The sequence below is a fragment of the Camelus dromedarius genome, chromosome 13, assembly GCF_036321535.1.
Source record: "Camelus dromedarius isolate mCamDro1 chromosome 13, mCamDro1.pat, whole genome shotgun sequence".
NCBI classification, from domain to species: Eukaryota; Metazoa; Chordata; class Mammalia; order Artiodactyla; family Camelidae; genus Camelus; species Camelus dromedarius.
In genome coordinates this window covers 26,484,674-26,510,962 of record NC_087448.1, presented here as the reverse complement: position 1 = coordinate 26,510,962, position 26,289 = coordinate 26,484,674, and the positions used below count along the sequence as shown (strand labels likewise).

Here is a 26,289-nt window from a genome sequence, read left to right as displayed (position 1 = left end):
GAATCATAATAAACCCATGCTGCCAGATAAACGTGACAGGAAAATGATTTAATTTTGTAATAATGGCTTTCCCCTTATCATGGCTCTTAAACCTAATTAGCATTTTTCAAGAGGAAAAATAAACATCTTACTCTAGCTATAGAAATAATAGAAATGGAAAAATTAGCTTTTGCCAATTCAAAGACTTAATTTGAATGGTTAATATCCCTGTTGTAATTGCTTTAATAGTTGTTAAAAAGTTGACTGTAAAATCTTAAATATGGCCAATTTTTTTTCTAAAGAAGAGTAACCCTGTCTATAAACATCTTTTATAGTATACATTGTCTCTTGGGAGTATAACCTAAAAACCTGGGTAGGGTTTATCTTTTAAAAGCAACTATATGTTTTTATATGAACATTTTGAACCTATATGCATCTGGTTCTTTTGAATAAGGGGTTTCTGAACTACACAGCAGAGATATGTTCCTAGCAGGGACTAGTCAATCAGCATTTCTGATTAATTGGAAGACAATTGAGAGATCCTAGGTTTCATCACCAAAATGGCATGTTTACTTCTGCAGTGTTTGAGGTCATGTTTAATTTCCATGAAAAATATCTATATGGATGAATTTATTTTATTTTTCCTAATCAGCATTCTCTCATAAGATCTATCTGATGGGCAAAGAAATTTTTGACTTTGAAAGTGTTTTTCTTAAGTTGTTGCTGTCCATTCAGAATAAATGTCTTTTGCCCCTGGAATCATACTGTTTTGAAACTCTAAAGCCGATGTTTGAGTAGGCTGTGGACTAAGTAAAACATATTTGTTGGCGTCTAATTCCAAGAGCACTCTGAGCAAAACTTGCCTGGAGCCTGTTTCATGAGACATTGCATCTAAAGTGCTAAGGAAAAATCAGTATCTGGGCTCAGCCTTCAATGAAATTAAATTACTGACAAACTGAAACCAGGAGGTCACGTAGTTACGGCGGTAGTAGGAAGTATGCAGAACAACTTGTTTCAGTGGAAACCACAAGTGCATAAAAGCGAGGTGTGTCCACATAGTACTAGTGAGAATGCCTCAGTGAGGACCTCAGCTTTCTTAAGAGCGTCGATTGCCCGTGACAATTCCATCCTGTTGGACCAAGGAGCACAGGGGTCGACCGTGGGAAGGAAGGGCAGGGCTGAGACACGATGAAGCTAGCAAATGGCTCATTTAAACATGTTGGCCTGAGCTCTTATGCCCAGAGATAGCATTTTTATAAAAGGAGGCGGGTGTGAAGGAGAGCAAATAATTGCTTATGAAATCGTAATGCGTTTCTTTTTAGTTTCTGTTCTTATGTAATGTGGAGACTCCTGTAGGTCAAAGATCTTGTCTTATCCTTATTGTAGATTAAAGGACTTGGTGTTGATTAGACCTGTGGTTCTCAACTGGGAGCATTTTTATGCCCCCCAGGGGTCATCTGGCAATGTCTGGACATGGTTTTGGTTGTTAGCTGGGATGGGGGTGCTACTGCCATCCAGAGGGTCAGAGTTGCTGCTAAATACCCTTCACTTAACAGGACAGCCCCCGTAGCAAAGAATGGCTGACCGCAAATACCAACAGTGCTCAGGTTGAGAGGCCCTGACATAGTCTTTTAAGTTTCCACTCTGCCAGCAAGGTAACCATGGGGAAGGTAGGATACTGACCCCCAAACTTTTACACTCAGTTGAAATATAACCTTTTACCTGCTAGTATAATAACTTACGGGGCAGTATAGCTCAGTGATAGATCGTGTGCTTAGCATGTACGAAGTCCTGAGTTCAATCCCCAGTGCCTCTATTAAAACAAACCAAATATATAATAACTTAGGTATTTCTTTGTTAGTATATTTGTTCATTTAAAGGAGAGGCTCATTGTAATTGGAGTGTGCAGTAACGTGTGAGTACTTTGGCATTATCCTGCCCGTCTGTATGCATTAAAATTAGCAAAAATGTGGCAAACTATTTATAACTTTAAATGCTCTATCAAAATTCAACCAGTTAGACTGCAGTAACTGTTCACAGACCTGTTGTTGGTCTTGCTGAAAGTGTAATCTAAGATATATGTTTGCAGGACATACTGAGAGCCAACAGGAAAGGACAGTTCATACCTACATGTTGGCAAATGGGAAGTATTTCTTTGTCAGTGGACAACAGGGATCAAAAGCATAGAAGACACACAGCCTCAGAGAGTTGTGTGTATGTGAGAATGAAAAGCCATTAATTTAAAGACCCGTTGCTGTTGACTCGCTTCAATAATGTGGACCCTAACTTCAAAGCTTATTTTCCAACAATTTGAGATTTACTATTTTAATTTGTAATAATTTTCACTAGTCAAACACAACTAGGATACTGTTTATATTTCTGTAATTACACATATTAATTTTCTAACTGAATTATTTTACTTCTTACAGGAAGTAACAGTTTGAATTTTTCCAAATACGTTTGAATTATTCCATTTATTTCGGGGCTATATATACACAAAAGTCAATTGAGACTCTTATCCATTCAAGTTAGCAATGTCGAAATTAAGAGTCTATCTTTATTACTTTTCTTCCCCAAAGGGAAGGAAGCAAATTGGTGACTTAGCCTCCATGAATGGTAGATTGAGGCTGAACCTATCCTAGATGAGACGTTTACTGAGGTCACGAAATTTAGTTTCTGCACCGATGATTAATTGCATCCTATTATTAACCATTTACCAAATATCCATACTGAACTTAGAAACACACACAGTCCACAGAGACGAGGGGAGCGTGACTCCCTCTGCACACCTACTTTCTTTCTATGAAAGGCCTGCACACCAGGCCATGCCCTTGGGAGGGCTCCCGTAGCAAGCACCATGGTCTTTGTGGAGGCATCTGGGTGTTAAGAGGCGTGGTCACTCGCTGTGGACAGCAAGTCAACAGAGTAGCCCAGACGTCCTGTCTTGGGGGGATTGAAGTTGGCAGAAAGGTAGGGTTGAACAGTAAAGGTTTTAATTTTATTTCTAGCAGTTTGACTCAAACTAAGTCATGTCCTTAAACCATTGCTCTAAGCAAATTATATATTGAAATTTTTAAGCCGAGAATTTGAACAGATTATAAACATGTTTTTTTCTCTCCACCCCCTTACCACTCCAATCCAGTTTTTCGCACTTCCTTAGATACATTCTGTTCACAATACAGTTCCAGGATGGCATTGCTTTTGAACACAGTATTTCAGTCATGCAAAACAAAAGTGTGTTTTAGTACACACTTACTTTTTCATTATTTAGGATATTTGGTATACAACGTGACTTGAAATGCTATTGACTGAATTTTTTTTTTTAAAGTTCTATTTATCAAATGGAGGGTAGAGAAATCAAGAATCTGTTATTTTTACAGATACACGTGCTAGTTGCCAAAGGAACAGCAGTGGGAAGCAAAATTAGCGTTAACATATTTCCCTTGTGAAAAATAAAGGAGGCTCAAAATGATATTTTAAGGATTTAACTGTTCTCTAGAGGTTCAAAAGGGTGCTTGGTTTTGCAGCAATGCTGTAAAGTCATGTCTTAGGAAGCGGGTCCCCAGCTGGCGTTTTTACAGTCTGCCAAATTGGACGTGAGAGATGAGTATGTATGTGTATTTATTTTAGGTTTTTATTCATGTAAGTAAAAATATACCTGCTTTGAACTGTATAATTTTCAACTTTTTCTGATTTAAACCTGGCTTTTTTTTTTAGATGTGTCTTTCAAATGTATTTCTTAATATCGTAATCAGTTTTAAAAAATGGAAAAACAAACTTAATGATAACCAAACTTGGATCTGTAACTTGAGCACGGTGACTTCCACCTGTCAATTCATGTTACTATTTAAAAATGTTCCCTCCCTTCCTACCAAGTAATTAGAAGAGAATAAAACAGAGAGGAAGTTAACTGCCCTGCATCCATCTTTTTCCCATTCAGTCATTCTCTGGTGTTAAGTAGTTACTGAAAGGGAAACATTAATTGTTCGGGGTTGCCAAGGCCCTGTTTAAGGCCAGCAGCAAAAATCTGTGGCCACATTTTCAAACGGTCTCTAATTGCAAAGTTTGAACATCTAAGAGTCTGTTTAGCTGCAGAGAAAGGTTGTGAGATACGAGTCTGCTGGGACAAACTCTAGAATAACTGAAGTTTTGTCTGGTACGTGTTTCTAGTTCTTAATTGATTTGTTGGACAAATCAACAAGTTTCTGGATGCCAGCTCTCCTCCCTCAGCTCCCTAACTCCCTCAAATCCAAAAAGCCATGGGGCCTGATTCTGTCTCGGCTTGCTAGGTGAGACTTCATATGGTAGACTTTTATGGCCAAGATCTTTATCTTCAAAAGTGACCTGTTCTAAATTCATTGCTCCAAAGAATCTCACTTAGTGGCGCACCTGGTTAGCGACTGTCCTGAGTCATGGGAGGGTGGTAGCACTTGCTTCCCTGATCAGATAGCATTTGTTTTATAACAGGGTCCTTCAAAGAGTTAAACCAAAGAAAGAGCTATTTTTGTGGAAGAGATTCTTTTTTCACATAATTAGCTTTTGGGCTGCCTGTGTGGAATTAATCAAACTTTTACAATTACATACATATAATACCCGTAGTCCTATCAGTCATTTTTGAAAATGAGAGATTCACTAGTGACTAGAGGTATTAGGCATTGCTTTTTTATCTGCTATATTCTGGTCTGATTTAACTGATTATTTGAAAAAAAAAACTGATTATTTGAGTGAAGGGTATAGGTGTGAGGTGTGTGAGCTCACATCTATTTCTGGAGCTACAGGGTAGAAAGTGGCATTTTTTTTTCTTTTCTTTTCTGGGGGAGGTAATTAGGTTTTTAAATTATTATTATTATTATTATTATTATTATTAATTATTATTATTATTATTTTCTTTTTAGAGGATTAAATCCAGGACCTCATGCATGCTAAGCTTGTGCTCTACTGCTTGAGCAATACTCTCCCCCTAGAAAGTGGCATTTAATCCAGTAAGGGGAAATTCTGGTTTCAGAAAAGTCAGTCTCTTGCCAGTTGATTCAGCATCTTTGTGGCCGATACTTTACAGACATAGATGGAGTCCTGCCCTTAACGGGGTTCACATTATAATGGAGGAAATGTCCTCACGAGTTCAGTTAGAAGACATTGTGTTAAACACACAGGGTTCTCTGGGAATACAGAGATGAACAGTCATTTCAGCTTTTTATTCGGGAAACACTTCTAATCAGAGGTGACACTGATTTCTCATCTGGGCTTTCAAAGCATTTCTTGTTTCCACCTGTATCTAATTTTTATCTAGACTTGAAACTTTTTGAGGGCAGAGATAATGTGTTACTTACTCCCTTTGTCTCCTTAATTCCTGATACCTTGTTTTAAATGTTTATTTGAAAGTCAGATTTTACGAAGACCTCCTGGAAATCGTAAAACCAGGCTTTGAAGATGGAAACTGATTTCTCTTTGCCAGGTCTTCCTCTCTTTCTTTCTTATCTTTCAGAATGCCAAGCAGATCTGGTAAAGCGGTCACTGAACTTTAGTTCTGTATTGCCTTTCACATATCATTCCAGAGTATGACAGCATAATCTAAAATTTGTACAGTTTAAAAGAAGAATGTGTGTTTCTGCTCAGTTGCATGAGTGAACCTAGAATTGGACTTTTGGACCATGTGCCTTCCAAAGTAGTTGGTGGAAGTTTTAATTCTTATGCTGATGTGCAGATGGTAAATACTGATACTGTTTTTAACTGACGTTTGAGAGGTGTTCCGTGCTTACATTCGTATGAAGTTTTTAGACACATTTTAATGTTTTCATGTCATCACCAATCTAAATGTATGCTTAAGACTTGGGTAGAAAAATATAGTAGTTATACAGGTAGTTGGAATTTCTTGTAGAAGCTCAAGGAGAAGGAATAGCAATTTTTAAAAGCAGGGACCAATAGTGGAAGTAGTTTTGCCAACACGTTGACAGTAAGCCTTGTTTCCTCCACAGTCAGGCAATCTGCCTTGGTACCTCTTAACTTTTGCCTAGCTTAGTGCCAAAGTCAATTTAAAAAAATTCACAAGTTACCTTTGACTATGGCATGATAAAAGCCATTTGAAGAACAGGAGCACACAGAAACGGGAAGATTTCTTAACAGTTCATTTGAACTGTTCCAAGTGTACACGAGGCTGAGTTTCTTAGACACCTTTACCCAGGATGCAACAGAAATTCAGTCGATGTGCATTAACTGTCATGAACAGATAATCCTCTTAGAGAGAGCAGGGATTTAGGTGTCCCCAGATGTGGGTGTAATCCCAGCCCATTCACTTGCCTGGTGGCTGAATGACCTTAGCCAGGTTATTTTTCCTTCCTGTGATTACACTGCTTCTCAGTGAACAAGAGAGATGGAATTGCTGCTGTCTTAGAGGTTAGCAAAAATATCATTTAGGGGAGAGTCCTACCCACAAGGATGTTGTAAGGATTTACATAAAGTCATGTATGTAGTGCATAGTACTTGACATATAGTAGTGCTCAGTAAATGGTATTAAATTATAGATTGTGATCATTTTTATAATTTGAATTCTTGACCCTATGGAGATATGTATACCCTGTAGAGAATGTGGAGGGAAAAACCTGGCCCCTGGCTACTTAAATTGTGATGATTAACTGTAAACTCTTTATTTATTTTTAATAAGAATTTAGGCCTTTTTGGATTTATGTCTTCTTCCAATTAGGAAGCAGGTATTAAAATAGATGTTTTTATGACGTTTATGTTTAGTCAACTTTTATCGGTTTTTCTATTTTGTTGGAATAGCAAGGCTAGAAACCAGAGAACAGCTAAGTTAGCTGCTCTTGCCCCTGTGTATGTGAGACCAATACAATTTTATTACATCATTGAGACTTCAGTTTTCAGTATATTTTCTGAAATATCATAAATATTTTAGTTTGATTTGGATTTATTTCCTTAAAAAGTTTTTATTTCCATATGTAAAAAAGAAAAAAAAATCAAAGCACAAGCAATCCTACAACACAGATCCAAATCCCAGCTTTTCTTTGTTTATTGGTTTATTTCTATCATCCCTCCTGAAGTTGGGAGGCAAGGTGAGGGGCCATCACTTTTTCTTACGAGCTTACCATTGCTTCAGACACTACTGATCAAATGTACACAGTAAGCTTAAGAAATCATGTTCCAAAAGTGTTACTGAGAAACCTTTAGTTTCAAGGGTAGTACACTTGCCGTATAAATTTAAGTACACTTGTGACATTAAATGTATATGTTAATGTAATAAAATTCCATTAAAAAAGAAATAGATTAAAAACATACTTTGAATGAACACACCTCAGGTAAGCCAGTTTTTCTTAAAAAAGGAAAAAGTGGGAGATCTGAGTGACCTGGGAGAAGCAGCTGCTTTGAGTTAAGCTCTGTTTGCATTAACCACTATCAGTTTAATAAGAGCTTGCTCTGTGTAGTTTCAGCAATTTGGGGAGAAATCCCTAAATATCAAGTATCACTGTTATTACATTTCACCATTTCATTACATTGTAATAACATTGATGGCTTCTAGACTTTGTTGAAATGCGTTTGTTCCGTATATTTTTTTCTTTTTCCATTACTGAGATACAGAAATAATCTTCAAAAGAGTCAGTCTCTGGGTGGACGATTTGGCTGACATGTTACCAGACTTCTTTTGACTTAATATTGAGAAGGAAGAATCTTTACTAGGTAGGTAGCTGCTGCTCTATTTTGTGTATAGTGTGTACTCATGTCAAAAATGTTGTGCAGTAGAGCACACACACCAAGAATATGTGAAAATTTGTGTAAGGCTTCAAAGAGTTAGGCACCAGATCTTGAGGGTCCTTAGATCCTTGTTTATTTTGATGAAGAATTCATTTCACCAGAAGGGCTTGGTCCCTGTCTTGGAGGAGAAGTAGGACTAGTATGCTGATTGAATGTAGGTGTCCAGAGCATGCCAATCCCAGGTTAAAGAATAGAGCTCTATGTCATTTCTTGTATTTCCCATTCTCTTTTTCATTCTGCTAACATGAAAGAGGCAGGGGAAAAAGAAATCCCTTACAGACTGATATCCATTGATGCTGGAGTTGGCGATGACTGCCGCAAGGGTAGCCAGAGGCAGCACAGTCCCGTGGGCTGCAGAGGGTGGATGGCAGGTATGTGAGGCTTAGCCTAGGGGCAGAGTTCTCTCACCTGTAGAGCTTTTTATCTTGTAGCTTGTCAACCGCATCCATTGGATATTTGGTATGTGCTGCATACAGACCCTGAATCCTGTGTGGGTAGAAGAGACACATGACCTACTCCTCTTCTACCTTGATCTTAAAACCCTAAGTGGAGAAGATGAAAAAGCATTCTTCAGTCTTAATGCTTTCGTCTCTTGAGGAGCACTGCAATGATTTGTAGTTGACAACTCTAAGGGAATGATGGATTTGGAGTGATGAATGGCAACAAGGTGAGGGCACCATTGTACTAGAGTGTCCAGAGTATTTCAGAAATATTCGGTTAGGTTTCGACAAGCTGGGTGATACAAGCCATCTGTCAGGTGTTTTACCTTAGTTATTTCTAACCTAGTAACAGCCCAGCCAGCTGTTTCCATTTTGCTTTCAATGAATGAAAAGAAGGGAGTCAGAGAGAAAAGAAACTTGCTTAGCTCTCTGACCTTGGGCAAATAAGAGAGCTAGGATTTAGATTCAGGTGGTGTCTTAGTCTGCAGAGCTTGGGCTGCTTCCACTGTGTTGTCTAAATAGCCCTGAACAGTCTTTAAAAACTTGCTGGTATTCTTTCTAGTGCTATGGGACTGAAATTGTCTGAGCTGCTTTTCAACCAGGCCAGCTGTATAACACGTGGATTTGTGTGTATGACTGATATTATCTCATTTGATACATAGCAAATATCTTTATGTTATAATTTAAATTTTTTTCTAGTTTGTGAGCTAAGTAACTTCATGTAGATAAAATAGTACAACATGCCATCTAATCTAGATCAGTGATTATAAGAGCTCTCAATTTTAGGAATGTTAAATGGACACATGTGTGCTTAAAATAGAAGAAATATGCTACGTGTGTGGTCTTTTCACCTGGGGTAGTACAGAAATAACAGAGGGTTTGGATTTTGTTGATATGCACACATAAATGCCTTTATAGGTTTTATGATTTCACACAAATATTTATGAATGTTCGATCGTGTTTGCCACGATAATGGAACATTCTTGTTAAAGGCTGTGGATTGTAAAACCTTACTAATCTAAATTGCTCAAGATCATACTACAACACTTTGACCTTTATAGCACTGGCATGGGACCTGTCTTTAAAAATAGAACTGGTAAGAAATTATTCTAAATAAATTATTTATTTACCAGTTTTTGATACTTTATTTTACTTGTTAAAACTAAGCTAAACCATGACTACCTCCTCTGAACATCCTTGGCTGGGAATAAGTGCTTATAAATTATATATATATAATATTATAAATGTATATAAATAATATTTTCATTACAGTTTAGGTCACTGTATATTAAATCTTATACAAAACCCTAATGATTAATAATTTGAAGTCCTGCTTGAAAGCTCAAGCTATAAGCAAAAAGATAAATTATAGTCATATTACCAAGCGTATTGAAGAGGAAGAATTACTTCAGTACACTGCCCGAAGTCCAGCTATCAGTGTAGCCACTGGAGAGTTTGAAACAGGTGGTAAACATAGAGCACCAAGTGTAACAATAAATAGCTCAGTCTAATTCCAGTCAGATGAAACTCCTGGCGGATCAGATAGTGACTCAGAGAAGCAAAGTCCAAGAAATGACTTAAGCACAGCGACACTTGGAGAATTCCTTTACTAAGACTTAACAGCAAATGGACTGATCACTTCTGCCAAGTCATTAGAAGTGATTTCTTGCTAGTTGTTAAATGTAAACGTTTCATTACAAGAAGAAGTATTTACTAAACTTTTATTTTGTGAATGTGATGCTTTAGAAGGCTAAAGATACATGAAACTAATAGTAGCCCTAGATACAGACATAGAAGAATACAAACAAGGGAAGTTTTCCTTTTAAAAAAGTAATAGGTTGGGGTAGCTACAATAATAGAAAACACTTGTTTTAAGGCTATTGACTACGTAAAAGGAGGAAAAATACCCCTTTTGAGAGAGGGAGTGGAGGAGAGTGGAAAGAAACTATTGTTTGAATGCTTTGCTTAATGCCTTCTGTACTCTTATGACCTCTTTATAAGAAAGGGTGGATGCCTGAGTTTACAGATAGGGAAACTGAGAGGTTTGGTGACTCACTCAGGGTCATATGCTTAGTGCAAGTGGGAACCCTCGTTATGGCTCCAAACCCGATTTCTTTCCATTGTAACAATTCTGCCTCTAAGAGTGTTCTGCAAAAAGATAGGAAGATCATACAAAGGAAATTTTAACGTGTTAATGTGTATTATCTGTCAGACAGGAGCTCCATGAAGTTGGTTGGGTAGGAAGGAAGTTCTGGAGATAGAAATTTGTAATATTTTGAAGTTACAGGTGAGAAATTACCCAGACTTTATTGAGAGTTAGCGTGTTTAAAACAAGAGCTTCTCAAACTTGAATGTGCATATAAAACAGCTTGGGATCTGGTTCAAATGCAGGTTCTGATTTTCATTAGGTCTGGGTAGGGCTGATTTTCATTAGGTCTGTATTTCTAGCAAGCTCCCCAGCCATGCCAATGAGGCCCACACTCTGAGTAACAGGGATTTAGGCAGTAAATGATAGTGATCACACCCTGGAGTGAGGATTTAACAAAGATATTGAGGGAGATGTAAGGCTTGAGTGTGGATCTGGAAGCTGGGTAGGATTTGAGTGAGGTGGGTGACCATTGCAGGAAGGATGGCACATCCAAAGGCGTAGAGGGGAGAAGTTTTAATCATTTTACAGAGCCCTTTAGATGCAAAGCAATGACCAAAGTTAAATAAGATCGTCACTCTTGAGGCCTACACTTATCTGGGGGAGAGGTGGGAGTGTAAGGCATGAGTTTCTAGTCTAGCCTGGCAGATTGGAGGTGGGATGATGGTAAGTGGGGACCAGCTTGAGTGGTACCTCGAGTATCCTGGCTGGGGAAGTTTGAGCTATCTCTTAGGTGGTGGGATTATTACCAAAAGCTTGGTGCAGAAGGTTATAATGTTAAAAGCAGAGATTTAGAAAGATGGGGTAATGAAGTATGAAATGGATTGACTGAGAAATAGCTTGGAGGCTGGAGGAGATGTTAGGAAAGTGTTGCAGTTCATGGGTGTTTTGATAAGGATGCCAACTACTGAACGCAGTCGTTGTGAAAATGTAAATGAGAAGATATTTGAAGCAGACCTGATGGGAGTTGATTAGAGTGAAGGAGCAAGAAGGACCAGCTTTCGAGTTTGTGCATCTATTAGCAGAAACAGAAATGGGAACTAGCTTGGGGGCAAGATGGAAATGAGATTTTAACACATTGCTTTGGACTTGACAGTAGAGCATCCAAATGGAAATGTTGGAATTGTCAATGCATATAATCAAATTATGGTCTTTTTCACTCCTTTTAAATTCCAACAAAAAGAGGGAATATTTATTTAAGTCCAAAATCTGTTTTCTGTAGTGCCTTCTGGAAATGTTTGGCTGGATTTCTTGTCCGAGGAACTGCTTTGCTTTGGAGTAACTCCAGGGCGAATGTCATGGCCTCAAGGGAAACACCATGGGCTTGCCCTCTGGACCCAGTTGGATATTTAAATCAGTTTAGAGAATCCAACATGTCCTAGCCTTGGGGTCCAGCCTTAAATACCTCTGTGTGGTAGCCACAATCCAGGCCAGTGCTTGCCATACCTAACCTCCCTCATTTGCTTTGTGTATTCCCCTACAGCATGAGCAAAAGTTGTCGCTTACTTTTTTCTCTTGCCAACATCTTTTAAATCTAAATTCTGCATCTCTTGTAAACAACTATTCCAGACAAGAATACGTGCAATCCCCCAAAGAACAGACCATTTCAGGCACATTGCATCTGAATTCATACAACAAAATGTACTTACTCGCCCTGTGTTTTCCTCCCGCCCTTGCAAACCCCACTCCCAGATAACAGCACTGAAAAACAAGCCCACAGAGTCTGCAAAACATCTGATTCAGCCTGATGGAATTTTATAACCCCAAACTGCTTCCACGTCTATCCATCAAAGTTGGAAAAATAGCAGCATTTTACGGCATGTGTAACACCAGGAAATTTGATTCAATAACTGGTTGGATGAATGAATGAGTTTAACATATTTATTGAGTTCCTACTATGTGCATGGCAGTACCGTTCCAGGAATTGGGATTCAGTTTCATGGTGAAAAGGGCAAAGTCTTGCCATTCTTAGGCATACATTCTAATAGGGAGGACAGTAATGATTAAACATAGAAGATAATGGGAGGCGGTGATAGGACTATGAAACAAAATAAATCAAGGTGTGGAGAGAGATGTCAGAAGGTTCTTTTTGATATGGTATTTTAAGCATATTTTTAGATAAAATTATGCATTCAATAGATTTTGAAGGTAGTACTAAAACTAGCTTTTGGGATTAGTGTTACATTCTGTTAGTATCATAAGGCGTTTTGGTAAACTGATCTGAAACAAGCTCACTGACGTGGAGCTTCGATGTGTTTTAAAGTGCCGAGTCTGAAAGGAGGCACGTTAACCTCTGAAGGCTGGGGTGCATCTGCGTGTGTGTGCACGAGGCCTCCCCTCTTCTGCACCTGTCCCCCACCTGGCAGGCTGCTGGCTGGCAGGGCTTGTAGCTTTGCATTTAGAGTTCACCCTCACAAATGAATCGACTTTTTGTTTTAAGGTTTTTATATGGTTTGAATTCAGGGAAGCTTGCTTTGGCCAGATAATTAAATGCTTACGGTATTTTGACTTGATTTTTGTAAAGAAATTACATATTTTGTCTATACTGTCCTCAAATCTCGTCTGTATCTTGGACCATGTATTTCCACTCAGGAGCCCAGCATGGCTGCCACGTACACAAAGGTCAAGTCGAAGTACACTGGAGACTTTTATGGAGTTCTGCTTTCTAATTGCTTGTTGCTTATTCCTTTGCATTTTTATGGCCTTTCCACACAAGCTTTGTCAACCAGTTAGGTCAGCTTCCTCCCCTGGACAGCCGTTCTCGCAGGCCAGGCTCTGTAATGCCTCATCCAGGAAGTCCTCCCTCATTAGGAGAGGGAGCTGAATGCCTGGTTATTAGTCAGGTCGGTCAGTGCTGACTGTGATCTCTGGCCAGTTCCCTTACCCTCTCTGTCCTTCCATTTCTTTACCTATATCATAGAGGACAACACTAGTACCTGTGGCCCAAGTATCACTGTGAGTGTTACGTGAGTTATTACAGTAAAGAGCTTAGATGCCTGACCCATAACGCATATTCCTTATGTGTTAGCTATTAACTGCTATTGATACTTCATGATAAAATTTTAGGCTATTTGTTCTCTGCACATCATGGTGGGTATAATCGACATGATAGCTTATTTCCTACTTTATTTTTTTCACCTTTATGGTAGATTTTTAACTCGTAACTCTTAGTCTATCCGGAACTAGATGGAATTATAAAATATTGGGTGATTGATAAAATATTGGGTGACTGATTGTCAGATGAGAGCAGGAACACTGTGGAAGGAGCAGAGAACACTTAGTGATGGTTCTTGTCTACTTCCAGGACGTGTGTGAGAGGAGGGGCTGGACCCAAGGTGCTGAGAGAAAGTACTGCTGAATTGCTGCCTTTTTTTCTTTCTTTTTTTCATTCTCTTAAGTATGAGTTAATTTATGGATTTTCTCATACTAATCTCCTTTTTATTGTGGTAAGAACACTTAACATGAGATCTACCCTCTTGACAAATGATTAAGGACACAATACAGTGTTAGCCGTAGGCACAATGTTGTACAGCCGATCTCTAGAGCTTACCCGTCTCTTACAGCTGATACCACATACCCACTGAACAGCAATTCCCCATTTCCCCTTGCCCTAGTCCCTGACAACTACCATTCTATTGTCTGTTTCTAAGAGTTGGACTATTTTGGACACCTCATTTAAGAGGACTCATGCAGTATTTGTCCTTTTGTGACTGGCTTGGCTCGCTTAGCATCATGTCCTCCAGGTTCATCCGTGTTGTTGCATATGGCAGTATTTCCACTTTGGAGTGTACATCCAGGAGGATTGAAATCAGGATCTTGATGAGCTCTCTGCGCTCCCATGTTCATTGCAGCATTATTCACGATAGACAAGACAACCTAAATGTCCCTCGATGGATGAATAAAGAAAATGTGATACATACATACAGTGTACAATATCATTCAGTTCTGTATGTTTTCCTCAGTTGGAAACCTTAGCCTCCAATTCCCAGTAACACCTTAATAAGATGCATAAATGACTTTCTGGTTAAAAATTGTGGGTGGGTCTTAAGAAAAGATCGTAAGGATGTGTTTCTTGAATGAACTAAGCAATGTGATTTTATCCTTGGGATAATAAGGCAGAAGAGAAAATACAGGATCTGGCCATACGAGGAGCTGGTGTGGGGGGGAAAGAGCAGTGTATATGGAGAAAGGAAAAGTGTGGCAGAGGGACTGGAGTGACTCCTTTGCTGGGAGAGAATGGGGTGACCCATGTGACACTCCTATAGACTCAATCTGTGCAACATAAGATAATAGGAAAGGAAGGACCTTTAAATACTCTTACCCTTATGTGTGAAGAGGATAGGTTTTTTTTTTCTTTTTTGTTCTTTGATATTTGGAGTCAATGGAAAAGTATCTACCAATTTAAATCTTAAGAAATTAAAGATTTAAGGAAAACTAATGATCTCTCCATAATCTTTGCTTGTATTGTTTGTTTTATGAGGGGGAGGCAGTTAGGTTTATTCACTGATTTCCACTTGGAGGAGGTACTGGGGATTGAACCTCTTGGATGTTGAGAATGTGCTCTACCTCTTGAGCTATACCCTTCCCCCTCCATAATCTTTGGATATTTTGTTTACTATGATAACAACGATGAGCATTTGGATCTATTTTATATAAACATAATATTCAACAGTGTTCTAAGACAAAAACAAAAATAATTGAATAGCCCACTAACAGTTTATTCTTGCTTTAATCTTCTATTAGGAGTGATTGTTTTTGCTATTTCCTTAAAGACTTATAAGTGGATAATTTGTCCTCTTAATTTTAGTAACAGTTGTATTAAAGAAAACTATGGAAGTAGGAAAGGCATTATCTTACCAAGAAGTTAGTAGTAAATCATCTTGTCTAAAGGTGTCAAGTCTTATTTGTTCATTCATAAAACAGACTGATGGGGTTGGGAAGGAATAACCTTAGGTAAACTTTTGCACTTCTAAATACTCATTTCTCTCTCAAATACGTTGTTCATGATTTTCTTCCTCCTCTCTCCCTCCTGAATAAATAATTTGGCAATCTGATGTTTGACCCCTTTTATGTTGTTCTATTGAAAGTTTAAGAAGAAATTTGGGGTTACATCGTTTGAAAGCTTTTTTTTATGTCTGAGAATTGCTTTTAAGGGAATGACTTTGAAAACTTATTAATTTTCTGCTATCAATTACCTCATTTGTGATTATAAAAGAATTTTTAATTTCACAAGCCTTTTAAAAGTTGACATAAAATTACGAGGAGGTAAATACTATATTCAAAAAGTTCTCAGCCTTCAACTCTGGAGCACATTATCCCACAGTTATAATCAAGGGAGTACACGGGAACATTTATTTATATTAGTTCAAAATGCTTAGTCATGTCATCCAGTTGATGTGAGTGTTCACTGTTTATTTGCACTTACCAGAAGACTCTAGGGAGGTTCTATGTTGCCTTTCCTATCAACTTAAAAACTGTAGTGAGAATATTTAATTTGAGAAACATACTGTTAGGGAGTATTCCTTTATAAGAGGTAAAAATCAGACAGTCAGTGCTGGAAGGTACTAAAAGCACAATTTCATCCAATGCAGTCCTTGCACAGAAGAGGACAAATGTGATCCAGAAGAGATCAGGGGGCTATTACAAGGCCACTCAGTGAGCGAAGGCAGGAGTCCTGACTTCAGTCCAATCTCCTGGTTGGGGTATAGTTATTTCCCCTCTGTCTCACTCCCAGCTTAACCAGAGCAGCAAAAGACTTGAACAAGAGGAATACTTAATTTTACTTAGCTTTGATCTTTTCTTATTTCAGTGAGTGACTGTCTATATAGTATTGGTACTTTATCCACATTTTAGTTTTTTATTCTATTGCAGATTTAGTAGCTTGAATGTTCAAGTTACCAAAGGGCTAGATCTTATTTTCAGAGGTAACGACCTTGACCTGCTTTAATCCACAGACCAGAATATGTTCACATTATTTTAAATCTTAGAACCTAAAGAAGGAAGTTTACCAATGGCAGTTTAATGTGTCTGTGCAGTCACTGTCCACTTTTTGTTATCCATGTTTTGTACCTTTTCTCAACAAGCTGGTCTGTGCCGGTGTTTGTGCATGGTACCTTGCAACTCTGTTTCAACACAACCATTTTTATGGAAGCTATTTTGGTATTATAGTTTTATGGGGAGGAGTTTCTAATAAGGTGGCCTTAGATTCATGCTGTTTTAGTTTTTCGCCACATTCAGATGAGTTAGTCCAATGTCATTTAATCCAGACTTTCTTCTTAACAAGGGAAAACAAATTGGAGATTAGATAATACAAAAATATGACCAGACCGGTTTCTCACCTATTATCCTTCATCAGAGACATAGAACAGGAATGTGTGATTTTATGGGGAAATCATAAAATGATTGCAACCAAATTGACTTATTTTAACCTTCTGAGTAGCATTCATTCCTTTAAAGCTGACAGTGGTTAAGTTTTCAGAAAACTTCCAGAGAAATCACTTTTGTGCTTCTTGAAACATCTTGTTCTGTGGACTCGGCGCATGTTTTTTGTGCTTAGGTATTCTCTTCTGGATCTCATGGAATGTTGGTTCTTATGGAGTGTTAAGCAATGAACTCAGTGACTTTCCCTGTTCTTTAGATCCCTAAACCAGGACATCCTAAGAGCCAGTTGAGTGTGCAGCAACAGTAACAAATCGAGTGCATTCTTGTGGTGCTCTCTTACACACACCCAAGCCCGGTGAAGCACGCTGAAGTTTTCCGGTCAACACTTGGAAATCGTTGGCGGCAGTTCTAGGCTTTTCACTTTAACTCTGGGTTTCTTTGTGCTTCTTATTGTTTGTTTTAAGTTCTGGTTGGGTAAGTCTAGAGGAATTATGTTTCAGTCTAACTTCCTTTTTAAGAGAAGTAGCTAAACTAGTTGAAGCTGTAGTTTCAGTTAAGCTGTCATTTTAATATTGGTTATTTCTAGGGCAGTGGCTCTCGGTCATTTGCATGCATCAGAATCACCCAGAGGACTCACCTAAGACACAGATGACTGGACTCCTAACCCCAGAGTTGCTGATTCAGTAGGAATGGAGCAGGGTCTGAGGATTTCTGCTTCCAACAAGTTCCATGGTACTGTAGCTACTGATGATCTGGAGACCATGGTTTGAGAACCTCTTCTAGGGGATAAATCAATGGGAACTACTCAGAGAGCGGGTATATGACATTATTATCCTAAGGATATTTTTACTTCATCTTATAAAGATATTCAACAAAACTCTCAGTACAGTTGACTTTTGAACACCATGAGTTTAAACTGTGAGGGTCCACTTACGTGTGGACTTTTTTCAGTAAGTAAATATGTACTACAGTACTACATGTGCAGTGTTGTTCAAGTGTCAACTGTGTATAAAATGTTTGTGAGAAGGAAAGGAGATTAGTCCTCGAAGTTCCTTTGGAAGCAGTGAGACAGATACACAAAGTGTATTAACATCAGTAACGGGTAGAAGTGGATGAATAGCTCTATATTTGTATGAGCTATTGGGTCTCAAAGTGATGGTGTTTCAGGGACATGGCATTATGCTTTGGGAGTTTCCTGGAAGTTGACTTTTAAGAGTTAAAGGTGTGACAGATTCTGGGCGTTTTAGGCTGAAGGAATGGAATATTTGGCTCTGGCGTGAGAGTAAACAGGTCTTGTTGTGTTAGACTTGTTTGATTAAAGTCAGAATAGAATGGAATGCAACAGGAAATGGCTGAAAGATGGAAATGGGGATGTAACTAAAATTAAATTTAAAATTCAAGCCTGGGAAGCTCTAATTTAGTGGGGATGAGAGGGAGCAAATGGAAAGGTCCAAATGGCCCCTTAAAAATGACTCTAGATAATTGGTAGCACAGATTTTTAGAAGAGGCTGAAGATTAATCTCTTCTTTCTAGTACTATTTTAGTGCCTATATTTTAAGTACTTAGCTGGAGATGAACAGCATTCTGTCTCTGAATTCATGGAACACAGTTCAGTGAGAGGGACTAGTCAGACATCCACGATACATCATAACATAATGGAATGCTTTAAAAGCACTCTGTGCTGGGCGTCCATGGACTTGCATGAGAGAGGCTCCTGGAAGACAGAAAGGCTTCGGAGGCTGGTGATATCTGAATTGAATCTGAAAGGACAAACAATTCAAAAGAGGGGGAGAACAGTCAAGAGCTTTTAGGAAGAGAAAACCTCCTATTATCTCTCATATGGAGGTGGGAGAGATCAGGGTGCTGAGAGAGTTCTGGGGGCTGTTTTACAGGAAGAAGGTTGAGTTTGTGTTGGGACAGGTCAAAAAGTGAGGTAACCACGTGTGGGCAGATCATCACTGTGAATGCCATGTTTTGAACTTTACTCGAGGGATATAAACCATAATAAATAGATTTTCAAGAATAAGACATGGAGGGGATTCCAGTTTATTAGGAAGTCTCTGTGGAGAAGAGGAGCAGTGGGGAAAGTCTGAAGACAGGAAATACATCTGAGAAGGAAGAGGTGAATTCCAGAGAGGTATAGAATTGCTGCGGTTTGGGTGGTGGGGAAGTGAGAGTTTGAGGGAGAGGAAGTTATTTGGTTTAGGCTTAGCTTTCTGGCTCTGAAACTGGGGCCCCTTCACCAGGGCAGAGCATGTGGAAGGAGGAACAGGCTTGGGGATGAGAGTAGGCATGCACTAAAGAAGACTTAATAAATTTGAATTCTGAGCTGGGATAACGATCATGGGAATATAAAGGGAAAATTTGAGAAAAATTGCCTGAGACGTATTAGTTGAGTTTGGTTTGGACTAAATATGGTGAAGAGGAGAGAGAAGAAGAAAAAACTCATTAGATTCATTTGTCTTGGAAGTTTCAAAAAGGTATTCACAAATAAAATGGAAAAATTGAAATTGATTGCAATAAATGTAAACCACTCTGAAGGACATCTGGATGGGATGTGTATTGAACTTGAAAGTTAATTGGGAAGGTAGGGTTATATTAATCTGAATTTGAAAGGCAATTATGTTGTTCCTTTGAAGCATGACCAGTCTTTCTCAATGAATTATATAGGGTGATTGGTGATACTTCGATAATGTTCTGAAATTTGAAGTGTTCTATGCAAGGCTAAATAGGAAATGGCAATGGTATATATAAGTGGAAAATTTAAAATAATGCATGGTGTTAATTTTCTAATGAAAGACAGGTAGCTTTATACAAACTGCAAGGAAGATAAATCATAATGTTCTTAATTTAATATTTTATCTTTCTTGGACAATTAGTTCCTCAGACTTCATTCACTTCTATTCATGAGATAGATTGGTTTTAGTTTCAGCTAATTTTAGGTCCATGGAACCTTGAGTATACTCTATTAAGAGGAATCAGTTAAATCCTTAGATCCTCTAAAACAGTGGTTCTCAATTGTGGGCAGTTTTGCCCCCCAGGGCATATTTGGTAATGACTGGAGACATTTCTGATTGTACTGCTTAAGGTGAGGAGAGTGGTATCCAGTGAATAAGGCAGGAATGCTGCTTGACATTCTACAGTGCACAGGATAATCCCCCACAACAAGGAATTAGAAGGTTCAAAATAATAACATTGCCAAAGTCAAGAAGCCCTGTTCTAAATTTGCATTGCCTCTATGAACTTTTGAATCAGATAAAATTATGAAAAATTGTTTCTTAAAATGTCAGAAATGCTCCAATAAACACTATAAGAGAGGCTTACCTAGAACAGGGAAAACGTGGGACTAAAATGATTTATGATATACTTGGACTAGGGATTTTTTTTTTGGTGGGGGGAGCATGGTACTGACTTTTCCCATGGTGGATACTAAAATTTTGAAACAAGTCTTGCTTATAGACCAGGGAGAATAATGGACTTATAAGCAATTTGGAGACTTCTGAATATGTAGCATGAATAAATAATTTGGTGTGCATGACTTTGACAATGTGAAGTTTGTACTGTACACACATAGCACATTTAATAACAGCTAAGGATTTGGGGTAATGATACAATAACTTACTAATAACAATTTACACCTTATGCTTTGCAGAGAACTTTCATGTTCATCAGAAAGGGAATAAGTATTTACATGCAAGTCACTTTAAATACATTTTGTTTATTTTCACAAACCTTGAAGTAGTTACAGTTTTCTCCTTTTTTTTTTTTTTTTTTGAGGAAATGTACCTTTGGGAAACTAACCAAAAGATTTTCCCATTTCATCTTGTTTGTGTTTAATTTATAGTCTTATTATTTATATTTGATGGGTACTTATCTCATAGAAACCATACTCACAAAAGCTTACTAGTGGTAAGTACGAGGAATCTCAGCTTCACAGTTCTCTCACTATGAGAATTATTGTGATATATTTCATTTACTTGGAAGGAAGTCTTTTTAAAAATTCTTTGGCAATTTTCCATCTGCGGAATCCCATAATGAGTTGTATGTGCAAGACAGTGGAATATATATCTAATTTTGCCAGAAAATGTGATAATGGGGAGCTTCTACCTTTTTCTCTGGGAGACAGACTTAGGTGGGAAATTATTGTTGCCCTAGATAGATTTTGAGCCAACACTTTGAGAGACAATTGAGACATATTTCAGGATATTATAAAGAGAATTATTTTTCAGGATTAAGAAAGAAGGAAACTATTAAAAATAAGTTAAGGTAGAAAGGGTTGCTACACTAATACTAAAACAGGGTGTTAGTCTGTGGAAAGTATGGATCACATCAAGTCTTAATAGTTTTGTGACCTTGGGAAAGTTTTTAAGCTTTTGGAGTCCAAGTTTCCTGATCTATAAATCATTAGATTGTTGAGCGGATTAAAGGAGATAATGCAACATGGTCAACATAGTGATTAATATAAAGTGCTTAATATAAGGCAATTATTGTTAATATAGATGATATAATTAAGCATAAAGTGGACTTAAACAGAACACAATTGGAAAATACTTCATTAATACCAATGTCCCTTAACATTTTAATAATATTTAATAACTCCAAAAAATAAGAAAAAGTGTATTTTTTAAAGTAAAAGTAAAATGGATCTCTTATTAGAGGACTTACTTATCAGAACTTCATTTCCTATTATGTGTGTTTAAGAAGAAAATATGGAGTACTTTGCAAAAAGTTTTGACCTTACTTCCCTTTCAAACGACCGATTTCTCATATTTCATGATACACAGTTAGAGAAACACTGACTTGGAAAGTTTCTCACCTGGCACGTTATTGTTCCAATATCATGATGCTAAAGACGAGAAGAGTTATACTGACAGTCGAATTTCTTACTGACCTTGCTGAGCATGGGCTCCAAAGTCTGGAAGGGCACCTGAGATGTCATGCCCAATATTTTCCTAAACTGCTGATTTTAGAAGCATCAGTGGTTTTGACAAGATTTTTGTTGATGCTAATACTTCATTCTTTTTCCTCCTTTGAAAAGAAGTAGTCATTTAGTACTTGGGGGTAGTACTTGTGTAAGACAATATAAGGGTTAAGAAAATAATACAACAGTAATTGCATGCACACTGCATGCTCCTTCTGTCTGCTTTGCTGGTTTCTCCTCTGCTCCTTAGTCCTTCTGTGTTGGGTTTCCCAGGGCTCCATCCCTAGATCTCTTCTCTAGCTACTCATTTTCTAGATGACCTCATTGCTGCTTTCCGACTTCACACTTCATCTCTATACGGACAACTCCCCAGATTATATCTCCAACCCAGATTTCTAGCTTGAACACCCTACTCTTATGTCTAATTACCAGTTACTTCACATTTCTACTTTGTCTATTAAGTGCCCCAAACTTCTCATGTCTAAAACCAAAACCTACTGTCCCCATTGCTGCTGCTGCCCAGATTGATGCCTATAGCAGTGAAATGATGGGGAAGCCTGTCACTGGTCCCCCTCCAGCCTCTCCCCAGTGCATTTGATATAACTGAATGTCATAACTCCATTTAGTACACAGAGCGTACATCATGGCTACTAAATTCTGTATTCAGGAACTGGCTGTTTCTGGGTTACAGTCTAACAGGGGATAGGCATGTGTGAGTCTCAGCTGTGAAGTCAGTTTTATGTAATAGCAAACATACAAAAAAGTATGTTACAGAAAGAGCGTGTGGTTGAGAGAGTTAGAAACAAAACCCACCTTTCATCTCCAGCAACAGCATTCTTCAGTTTCGTTATTTAAGTGAAACTGTGTGCCAGTGTCTTCGAATGCATTTTTTTTCCTTTCTCTTTATGTGAAACTTGGCTATTCTTAGTACTATGTGGGAGGGGTGTGAAATTTAATAACAAATTATTTTTAACGAGAGGGTACTTACTCATTTGTCTTGTTTGGAATAAGTACTATGTTGCTAGGGCAAAAACTGTTGAATTTCCAAGAGTTTTTTCTCACATAGGTAAGTACAGAAACCATTAAGTTTATCTCTTTGTGCTCACTAATTATCTCCAGATACAGTGTTATTTTCTCAAGTGCCATTTTTAGTTTCCCCAATCAGGTAGAGCTGCGTTTTGTAGCGATGGCTGATTAAAAGCTATGAGTCACAAGTGTCTAACATTACTGGCAGATTGTCAAATAGGAATACAGTTTCATTTTTTAGGGATGAAGGTGGGAGGAAAGGAAGAATTTCAACTTCATCTTTTCAACTGCAGCTTACTTTTTGAGAGAAGGAAAAAATAAGCGCAGTATTTCAAAAATTCATCTTTAACTTTTATCCCCACATCTCTTCTTCCTTCTTTTTGACAGTCATTTGAGAAAGATTTGCATTTTTTTTCCTTCAAAAATAATGCAATGGATGAGCTTCCATTATAAAAATATCTGTTAACAGAAAAAGAAGCCATTACCTGATAGAGTCATAAATTCCTTTTTTGGAATAAAAACAGGCCCTTCCCTCAGAGACAGTAGCGTTAGAATTTATTTTCTCACTATGCTGCTTAAAATTTCACTCAGTATTCTGAGCAACCCTAAGAATTCCTCCTCTCTCCCACTTGGAGGCAGACTGTCTCATTCCTTACATAAAATGATGCCGCTGTGTCGTGAGAAGGACATCTGCTTTGAACCGTCTCAGCCGCCTGCCCCGGCTGCACACAGGCCTCCTCCCTAAACCCATGCACATCCAACAGATTGAAAGCAGATACAGTCCACACACTTTTTTCTTCTTGGGACTGCTTATGAAATCATGATTCAAGACCTCATTTCTTGACTTTTTTTTAAGTTGTGAACAGGTGGCCAGACTTCATAAGCAACAACTGGAGGGCAGAAATTACTTAGTGGCTTGGAGAAGGATCAAGTATCCAGTGAGCCCAGTTTCTCCCAAGTGGCGACATCCAGGTCAGCTGGTGCCGCCCAGGGCAGGGCAGGGCAGGGCAGGGTGAGAACTGGCTCCCAAGGGTTGGGTCCATGACTTACTCTGGGAAGTGGCCTCAGGAAGTGGATGCCTGGGGACATAATCACCCAGTGAGCCGCAGTCGTTCTGAGGAAACTTACTCTGCACCAAGAAAAGGAGATGATGGGGACTGTAGGATGAGGGGTAGAAAGAAGGATGCATGTGTGGGCCAGGGAGGAGACTGGGTTAGGTGGGAAGTTATACTTGCCTCTCGTATTGAATTCCAGATTCCGTGTAGCCAGAGAAGAATGGGGTAGTTGATAGGAAACAACATTTCCTGTTGGGATGTGGGAAGTCTTCCCCCGTGGTACCTGGGGCAAAGATGCTCCCACTTTGTCAGAAATTCCAGCATGAGTTTTTAATCACGTTTCCTTGTATGATGGTTCAGTAAGACAAGTGTATTTTTGATCGTCACTGAGGTTGGTTTGGGCAGGATGAGGGCTGGGATTTGGGGAGGAAAGATGATTTTGGAGCATGGAGAATTCAGTGCTTGGGGATTATGATTTTGGGACAGAACATGAGAAGATTGAGCCTCACAGTGCTGCCAGTGAGGAAGTTGGTACCTTGAGGAGAAGGTGTATCAGGATTGGGAAGAAGAACATAAACAGAGAAGTGGGATTTGGTTTCAGAGTCTATGAAGCTTTATTTTATTTGGGGGGAAATTTTCCTTTGTCTCTTTGTTCTGGGTCTGCTGGACTGGCTCTGGGAGTGGCTTTAGGTAACTTCCATATGAACATTTGAAAGCTTGGTGGCTCTGAGCCAGGCCTCTGGTTGACTATGGGAGACGGTTGTGAGTCAGGTGTGGGGTTCCAGGTCTCCGCAGTCCACCACAGGAGACTCTGAGGAAGGCTGACTTTGGTGCACACGGGTGGGCCCAGGGCTCACTCTTTGGATAAACTAAACAGAAGATATTTGGAAATATTTCTCAAGCCCTAGAACAAGCTGGCTGCACCAAACTGGTAAAACTAGAATCTCATCCTTTAACACTCTGTTCCCAAACTGTGCTATCAGACATGAGGGAGCTAGATTTTTGACCACATTTTTTTCCCCTCAGATTTGGAGCTTTTAGAAAATTGAAGGGTGTTGACCAAGGCAGTCCCTGGTAGATAAAGAATGCGTGAGGAGGGCTGGCTCGGCCCCAACATGGGTGGTTGGCCAACAACAGTAATACCACACTCATTTGCTTTGCCCTTTGTTTGACCTTATTCTAGAAATAATTTCTCTTTCAAAGCCTCCCATAGAAAGAGGAAAAGGAAAGCATAACATGAAAGAATGTTTTTTACCTTGCTTCAGAGAAATGCCTCTTCTAGGGGGAAAATGTTCTGTGTGGGAAACTTGACTGTCCTCCGGCCACTCCCCTTCCACCATATGGGGTGGTTGGGATGGATAATCAGAGGATAGTCTTGAAATGTCTCCTTTACTTGATCTGCTTTGGTTAAGTACTTTTCAAATGTCGGTTTTAAGCCCAGTGAGACTGGTATGTTGTTTCCAGGTGAGACTATGGAGACAGAATTAAACAACACAACCGAGATCTCACAGCTAGTAAAGTGGAGCCAGGATTCACACCCAGCAGGTCTGACCCCAGAGCCTGGCCTCTTAGCTGAGCTGCCACCTCAATGAAGAATCTGGCATGGATCTCCTGAAGAGGCCAGAACATCTGTATGGATTTTCTTTCCTTGATTCTTTGATTGGAGATGGTGCTTCTTGATGGATGATTAGTACTAGTATTTTAAAATAGCTTTGAATAAAGAAAGGGGGAATCAGACCTAGAGCTTCCTGGTTCTTCGTATACCTTAAAGCTGTTAGGATGAGGTGGTTACAGGTAGATCTTGTTTATTGGTGGACTTACTTGAGGGTTTGTGGCTCTTTTTTTTTTTTTTTTTTACCTGACTTCTGGCGGAAAGTTTAGAGCTCTGTGATGAGTACATATCTTCTGGACCTTTGTCAGGTAGTGAAGAAATTACCTGAGCTATTCCATTAACAGGGAGGAAGATGATAACTGTGTCATACTTGCTATTTCTTGAATATTACACACAATATTTAAATTAGTGTATAATACACCGAGAAGGCTAGCAACATCTTCAACATGGTCATTTTTTCAGACTGTTAATGTTTCATCTGTGTCCCTTTTTATGATAAATTTGGGTTTCAACAAAGATTTCGATTCCTTGGCCTTTGTCTTTCAGGGCTCTACTGGGAAGCTTTTTCATCACAGAGACTAGCGCTTAATCTTTGTACTCAGCACTGTGAAGCTGGCCTTTGTTTTTGAATCTGTGCCTTCTTTTGGGTTATTGATCTATAATTACAAAGAATTCCCTTAAAAAAAGAATTACCCTTTATTGCAATTTTAAAGAAAATAGCTTTAAAAAGCGGTCCAGCTATGAGTATCAATACAATTCGAGTCAAAATTGGGTGTTTTAAGTTAAGCTCATGGAGTTTAACTGTTCTTTGACATCATGTGAATATTTATCAGGTATCTCCTGAGCTTTTGTCATTTCTGCTTTTCTCTTGCTAACTTACATTTCTGTAAGCTAAATAAATGTATTCAGATCAATATTGGAGAGCCTTTGTGTACCATGCACTGTGCTAGGCATTTTTAATAAAA

At 38.6% G+C, this 26,289-nt stretch overlaps 1 protein-coding gene across 10 annotated transcripts in view; it reads left to right on the top strand.

Moving 5' to 3' along the window:
- LMO7 (LIM domain 7) overlaps positions 1–26,289 on the top strand; it is a 189,766-nt gene that overhangs the window by 100,451 nt on the left and 63,026 nt on the right. The gene's annotated exons all lie outside the window — the stretch shown is intronic.